The sequence below is a fragment of the Gordionus sp. m RMFG-2023 genome, chromosome 4, assembly GCF_954871325.1.
Source record: "Gordionus sp. m RMFG-2023 chromosome 4, tfGorSpeb1-WG-v2, whole genome shotgun sequence".
Classification (NCBI taxonomy): Eukaryota; Metazoa; Nematomorpha; class Gordioida; order Chordodea; family Parachordodidae; genus Gordionus; species Gordionus sp. m RMFG-2023.
This window is the reverse complement of record NC_088778.1, coordinates 22180133-22188094: the sequence shown is the minus strand read 5'-3', so window position 1 is coordinate 22188094 and position 7962 is coordinate 22180133.

Sequence of the window (7962 nt, the reverse complement as noted above, 5' to 3'; positions counted from 1 at the left end):
GGAAGATATGTCTGTTACAGAGGAGTGAATTACCTAATGGCATACTATCAATATTGAGATTATTTTATCTCATATGATATAATTTAAATAAATATATATTAAAAAATATTAAGACTAAAATAATAAAAATATATATATATTATTAAAACTTATTTATATAAAAAAATATTAAGAAAATAATAAAAATATATATATAATATTAAAACTTATTTATGTATAAAAAATATAAAAATATTCATTAAATATTATTATTTTCCCATTTAAATATATAGATATCTGTTCAAGATTGTGAAGGATATTTTATCACGTAAAGGAATTATTAAATCATTGCTTAGCCATGACGCCCATTAATTATTTAAAACAATATCATTGATGCATAAAATTATTGGCAAATAAATTTATTTAGAATTTTTTAAAATAATTTCCGCTAACTTTTAATGAATACATTATAAGTTAGCTAAAAAAATTTTTAAAATAAATGCTCTATAAAATGATAATTTGTTTGAAAGAACGATAAAAATTAGAGTATTTACATTTTATTATTTTTATGGTGTTCGAATTGAGTGTGAACAAAATATTAAAATGTTGTTTATGTATTTTGTGCTCTTAATAAGTATTTCTGTTCGAGAACAACGACGTACCCTGTGTATAAGTATGATAAATTGTATTACGTTTTTAGACGATGTATCTGTATCTTTATCCATTTATAAATTATCTTTTAACAACTCTGCTAAAACCCTTCTAGCAATGCTAATTCCTCGTTCATAAAAAGCACTGGTTTCTGGAATTAGCATTATTTTATAGCTAATCTTGATAGCTTTGATAAATCTTTTTCTTGTCATTTCCATCAAAGTTAGTAGGATATCCGTTTGAAGTATAACCTCTACTCAAGTGAGATATTTAAATAAAAAGTGTCACCATTAATAATAAATTTAAAAAAAGTAATTAGAATTGATTGTTTATAAAATGTAAACTAAACTAAGTAATCTAAAATCTTGCTAAATTATATAAAAACTCGTTATTTCAAGATTTTAATAATCATTAAAACTTACACTAAAGAATTTAAACTTAAAATCAGCCATCACCCACCTTTAAAGTAATTAAATTATACTGTAGTCCCAGCGTCTAAATGACAATATTTTCACTGGGTGCAAACCCCCTTTGAAAACCTTTGCCTACCCCCTAAAAAAATTTGGCACCTTATTATTATTTTTACCTTTTAAATTTATTGATACTCTTTTCAGAGAATCTATAAAGGATAATTTAAATTAATCTATCTCTACTACCAACTATCGATATTTTTATAAAGAATTTATTTTAGTTAATAAATTCAATTAAAACCTCCATTATTTACAATGAATTTATTATTATGGCATTATGAGCTTGATGAAATGATAGCAGAAAATTTTATTTGGAAATTTAATAGATAACCAAAAAAATTTATTTTACCACCATTAAAGCAGCCTACCCCTTACCCCCATTAAAGTAGCCTACCTCCCCCCCCCTTAAAAAATGGATGCGAACTGTTCCTACCCCTCCCGCTCATGTAGACGCTGTGTAGTTCTCGGGTATAGGCTCTTTTTTTTGCCCCACTTCTTTTTAATAAACCTATAGAGGTTTAAGCAACATTTTTCGAAATTTTGCGCCTACAAGTACGTGCGCCTTGCCCACAAACATGTGAAGGGCTCCTCATTTTTCTCCCCCTAATTTACTATTCAGTTTGATGGATTTGAGGAAAACCTAGCATAGCTCTGTTGTACCCACAACCAAAGGGCGAAAACGATTTTATCACGTAATATGTGGACGATACAATATTTCAAGATTCTGTAATCGATCAATACAAACTAAAGATAATAATCTCATTATTAAAAATTGTCTCAGAGATGCTGTGCTCAGCCAATATTTGAGATCAAAATACTTAAGTTTTTTCTATTTTAATTTTATTCAGTATTTTTAGTAATAATACCAATAACTATCCCAATTAACATTTGTATTACCTGAACGCTGCTTCTCTAAGTTCAAGGCGCACCTCATATAATTAATTCTAATCGATTAAAGCATACTATTCTTATTTTATATAAGTTAATTCACACCCAAAATCCTCAAGTTCAATATATATTTTACCTATCGCACAATAATGACCTTTATAAATTTAATTCAACCTATTAATTTCCCCATTTTTTAATCAAATAATAATTCTTTAGCAATAAGAGATTTTAATAAAAATAGAGTTCAACCAATTACCAAAATATGCTAAATCTCAATTCAGAACAAAGTCTATCCTAAATTAATCTATAATCCAGACTATTTAGACAATATTTATATAAAGGTGATTTATACAATTAACACTAACATCTTAACATCAATATCCAAGGACTGCACCTATAACTTCAGAGTTTATAACAAGCTCACTCTCAATTGATGAAACTACTAACAACACATTTTCTTAGGAAAAAAGATACAACATTTACAAGCACTATACATAATTATTCTGATCCCATCTACAACAAAACCCTTATATTCCAACATACCAGCAAATAACCCTACAATGTTTTTGTCTTAGACTCGAATTAACAAACTTTTCAGGTATCAAACCATCTTCTCATCATAAGCATGAAAGAATCTGCCCATCCTATCACAAACTTATCAATATAAAAAAAGATGAACCCCCAAGCCCTCCCTTGCTCAGGTTCTAACACTTTTCACAAAACCAATAGAACCCCCAATTAATACCAAACACTTACATGTAAATAATGCTAGAAGAATTTAACTTTATAAAAAAAATACCAACAATAAAACATCCCATCTAGTGTTAATTACCAAATCACTGACCACCTTACTAAATTATTTGATAATATTAACAAAGATTTGTCAAATTTAAATCATTGGAATAAGCTCTTCACATTCCCTTTCAAATGCCTCTCAATCCCTAAAGATATCAAATCTATCTCACTACCTAACCTAATAAAAACAGACTCATAAATTTGGGAAATTTAATACAATTAGAATACATTAAAAATCCCAATAATTCTAATGAAAGTTTCAGTAATACCTGCAACAAAATATCCAAAAAAATAAATGAAGGCGACATATGCGGTGCACAAAAATCAATCTCTTAACAAACAAAACTCGCCCCATTTAACGACAAGACCCTTGACAACCTAAAATCCCTTGATCCACGTGCCTCTTACACTCTTACCAAACCCACCGCTCAATATCCCCCCTTTCATAATTACAACCAAGATACTTGCGAAACTATAAGTGAATTTAATAAATTTCAGTCCCAGATGGCTATAGACCATCTTACTTCCAAACATTTCTAAAATCTCATAATTCCAATAATTTTTTTAACTCACTTACCACCTTCCTTAATAATATAACTACTAAAGATATTCCCACATTAGCTCATCAAATTATATTTGGTGCTAACTTGATTGCTTTCGAAAAACCTAATGGAGGCATCCGCCCAATCGCAATCGGTTCACTTTTCAGACACCTGATAGCTAAAATTATTGCAAAAAATATAAATCCTATTTAAACATCCACCAATAAACTCCGTTTTATGCAAAATCGATTTTAAGAATGCCTTCATTACAATTTCACGTTCCTCGGCACTCGAATCTTTTTACGATAATTTCCCCCAATATTCGCGCTTCGTAGACAAATGCTATAACAATAGCGCTCCCCTCATTTTTAATGGTAGCGTTATATATTCTGAAGAGGGAGTACAACAGGGCGACCTCCTCGGCCCTATTCTTTTCTGCTTAGCTATCCACAATATGATGAAATTTTATATTTGATTTTAACTTCGACCTTAACCTATGGTACCTAGATGATGGCACCCTTTGCTGTAGTACACATCAAATAAGCAAAGCCCTTAGCCACCTCGAAGCAGAATGCACTAAAATAGGTTTAGAATTAAACAAAACAAAAACAGAAATATGCTCCCTCAACCCCGATATTCCCTTTGATTTATTTAAAGATTACACTATTTTCGAAAAAGAAAAAATTTAACTCTTGGGCTCCCCATTACTTAATAATAATGTTCCGAAAAAATTATCGGTAAAACTTTTTCTGAGATGCTAAACTTAGAAAAGTTCATCAACCATATTCCATCGCATCATCTTTTTTACTTACTAAAAAGTGTTTATATCCTAAAATCTCGCATCTCTTCCACTCATTCTCTCATTCACCGCTTCAAAATTTTTCATTCAGCACAATATTCACTTAAACATTTATAGAAAGGGTCCTCAACCACATTCACAGACTTTATTTGACACCTACCAATAACCCGCCAAACTAGGTGGTATCGACTTGAGCCCCTTAGAACTACTTTACCTATCTCTATTTAGCTCAAATCGCCTATCCATCAATTCTGCGATCTCATCATTCATAACTCTCAATGATAATCTTCTAACAGCAGCAATCGAACGTTGTAATCTACTTACCAACCTAAATTTCCAACAAATCAATCATCGAACCCCTAATAAAGAAATTACAAAATAGCCTTAATCCTACCGATATTAACGATATAAAACTATTACAATCCAATGATAAATATGGCGGGCATGAATGGCTCGAAGCACTTCCAAGCCAAACCTTAGATAAACTCTTAACCAATGGCTAACTGAGAGTTACTATTGGATACTCGCTTACACAGCCAAACACCCGCTACCAATGCAACTTACCCGTTCAACCTAACGCCGGACACGGCCTAAACTGCACCAGCAGCCAAGGTCGCCATTTCCGGCATAAAGCAATTAATAAAATCATCCATAATTCTTTTAATAAGACTAAAATACCAAACATCCTTGAACCAACCTTTCATTACAGGACGGCCTCAGACCCGACGGTTTAACCTGTACCACCTGGTCCAACGGAAAATCCCTTATTTGGGACGCAACCTACGTCTCCTCCTTTCCTTCATCAATTACAAACCCTCTTACTTGCGGGGAAAATAAAAAAATTAATAAATATTCAAAATTAAATAACTTTATATTTTAGCCAATAGTCATATCAATTAAAGGCAATTTTTTACAGTCTACATATTTTTTAAAAAACTTTATCGCGAAAAATTTTTAACATAACAAACGAAAATTGCGAATCCATTTAAATGAAAACTTCAACTAGAAATTTTTAAACACAATTATACTTGTTTTTTAGGTACATATTCATTATTAAATTAAGCTCTTTTTAGAGCCTCCGATACTTATAATATATATATTTATTTTTATTTAGTAATTTTAAATATTTTTATACTTTTAATATTTTAGTGTTTTATCATTTTTTTAAATATTATATTGTCAAATTTCTTATCCGTAATTCAACTTGAATATTTTTTTTATACTTAATACAGTAATTTCCTAAATTATAAAACTTTTTATAGGGATATAGCGCTGTAACTAAATCATTATTTTTATTAGATACTTGAAAAAATTGAAAGAATGCTTATTTAAATTTTGTATAGGCAGTGTGGGTTAAATTTTTTTTTTATAAATAATGGGTGGGCTGGTTAAAAGTTTTGGACTAATGGGCAGGCTGTCGGTGAAGAGTTATGGACCAGAGGCTGGTTAGGTATATTTATTTGAAAAAATGGATGGGTTGAGCGGGCAGGTTAAATTTTTTCAAAAATATTGGACGGCTGGGCTAAAAACCCGCCCATTGCAGACCTCTAATTTGAATATACACACCACATAGATTTAAAGGCTAATGTTACGGAAAGCAGGTGTGGGTAAATAGTTCCATATTGCGCAGCACTATTTTTTTTTATTTTGAAGCTAACCATATTCCATATATATATTTATAAAGATCAAGCAGATTATGTCAAAAAGAATTTGAAAAATTATGAAATATAGTATTATACCTAAGAAAAACAGTAGCCAAAATTAGGCTTTCGCCTATATCTAATATATTCCAATCCCTATTTTACACGTAGATTACCTTCATATAACCAATTTTAAAAATCATTTTAGTATAGAGCTATTTATCGACATGGTGCTCCGTAACAAAAATTAGAAATTTAAACATGTGAACAATTAATTTTTTTATGCAAGGAGGACATAACCACATGTAGTGTTGTTAAAAAGCCCTATGTCGATTTTTCAAAATAACCCATTAAGATTTAACTAAAATAATATTATGCAAGCATCGAAATTTGGCAAATAGATGTCCAAGCAGTTAGCCAGCTACGAGCAAAATCTATAGGCTTGCATAATGCTATTTAGGTTATTATCTTAATCGGGCCGTTTTTTAAAATCGACTCGAATAGGGCTTTTTAACAACACTAGCCACATGCTTTCGGAAAGAGGGGCAAGAAAAAAATGTAGCATGCATTTTAATTTTATATGCTTTTAAGATATTGTACATATTTTATAGGTTTTTTTCTAAATTTATAAAGAATTTTCCTCCCTAAAATTGTTCCTAACTAAATTTTAAAAAGTTCTGTCCCAAAGGCCAAGGTCAAACCTAGCATATCGGGTCAATTCAACGAAACTTTTATAGCGAAATCAATATCGCGAATTTATTTCTTTGAAACCTTAACCGCGAATTCATTAGAGTGATTACATTTTAACGAAACTTTTATTGAGAACCCGTTATAGAAACTTTTATCGCGAACCTGTTATAGTGAAACTTTTATCGCGAACCCTTTACAACGAATTTTTTACCGCGAATATGTTTGCCCGAAGTCATTACCGAGAGCAGATTACAGCGAAACTATAATTATATTGCGAATGCATTTATTTAAAGGAAAACAACATATTGAATATTAATTTACTCACAAAAGTTCCTTAAATCATAAACGAGAAATGTTTTATGGATCTTTTATTACCCATTATCTATTAAGTAAAAATGTAACCTTTATCTGATATGATAAAAAATAAATTAACCAATATCTTTCTGGGCTCTTCTCACGCATGTTTGTAAGTACGGAGTGGATATTTGGTTCAGGTTTTTATCCCAATAAATTTACCCTTCCCACCCCCCTCCCACTTCCAAAATAAATTTTTTAAATGTGCTTTATGCCATTATGAGTAAATTTGATTAAATAACTTTAAATGCTTATAAATTTTTCCAATCAAGATAAAATACTAAAATCTAAGAATTTTTGCAGATTCCTCAGATTATTATTAAAAATTAGGGATGTACCGATATTTTATATCGGATCGGATCGGGCCGATATTTCGCTCATTTTAAAATATCGGTTATCGGCAAATATTATAAAATTTTCCGATCCGATATAAAATGGCGCTTTTAACAAAATTTAAAAAAAGTTATATCTAAAAAACCATTTATTTTAATAAAATCGAAATACATTTTTATGTTTAATTTTTTTAATAGAAATAATTAGTTAATAAACATTCTGCAATATAGTTATTTTTTTTCGCATTCTGTTTAAAAAAGTGTTCATTAATCTCTTCAGTATCTGTTTTTAGTGATGCTAGTGATATTAACAGTCCCCATCACCGCCGACATATCTCTGATATAAAAAGAAATCTTCGATATATTAATTTTAAATATTAATTTCAAATTTCATAATATATTTTTTTATTACTAATTATGTAAATAGATTAATGTTATTACTTATTATATAAATAATAGCAATTGAATTGAATATAAACTATAACTGACCATTATAATATATTTAAATGACATATGTTATGGTATAGTAAAATTATAGATGTTGTACTAATAAAAAGTATATTAAAAATTAAAACCGGTATCTTTGCAGAATACAAAATTAGATATGATATCGGATCGGTTATTGGCCGATATCAATTTAATATCTGAAATATCGGATCGGATCGGCCTCCAGAAAGTGGTATCGGTACACCCCTATTAAAAATCATAGAAAATTTTGCTATTTTTTTAAAATCCCCTCAGAATTATTTTATTCAATTTTCCTAATTATTAAGACACAGAATAATGATTAATTTCAAAACTCAAAAAATTATGCTTATGCAC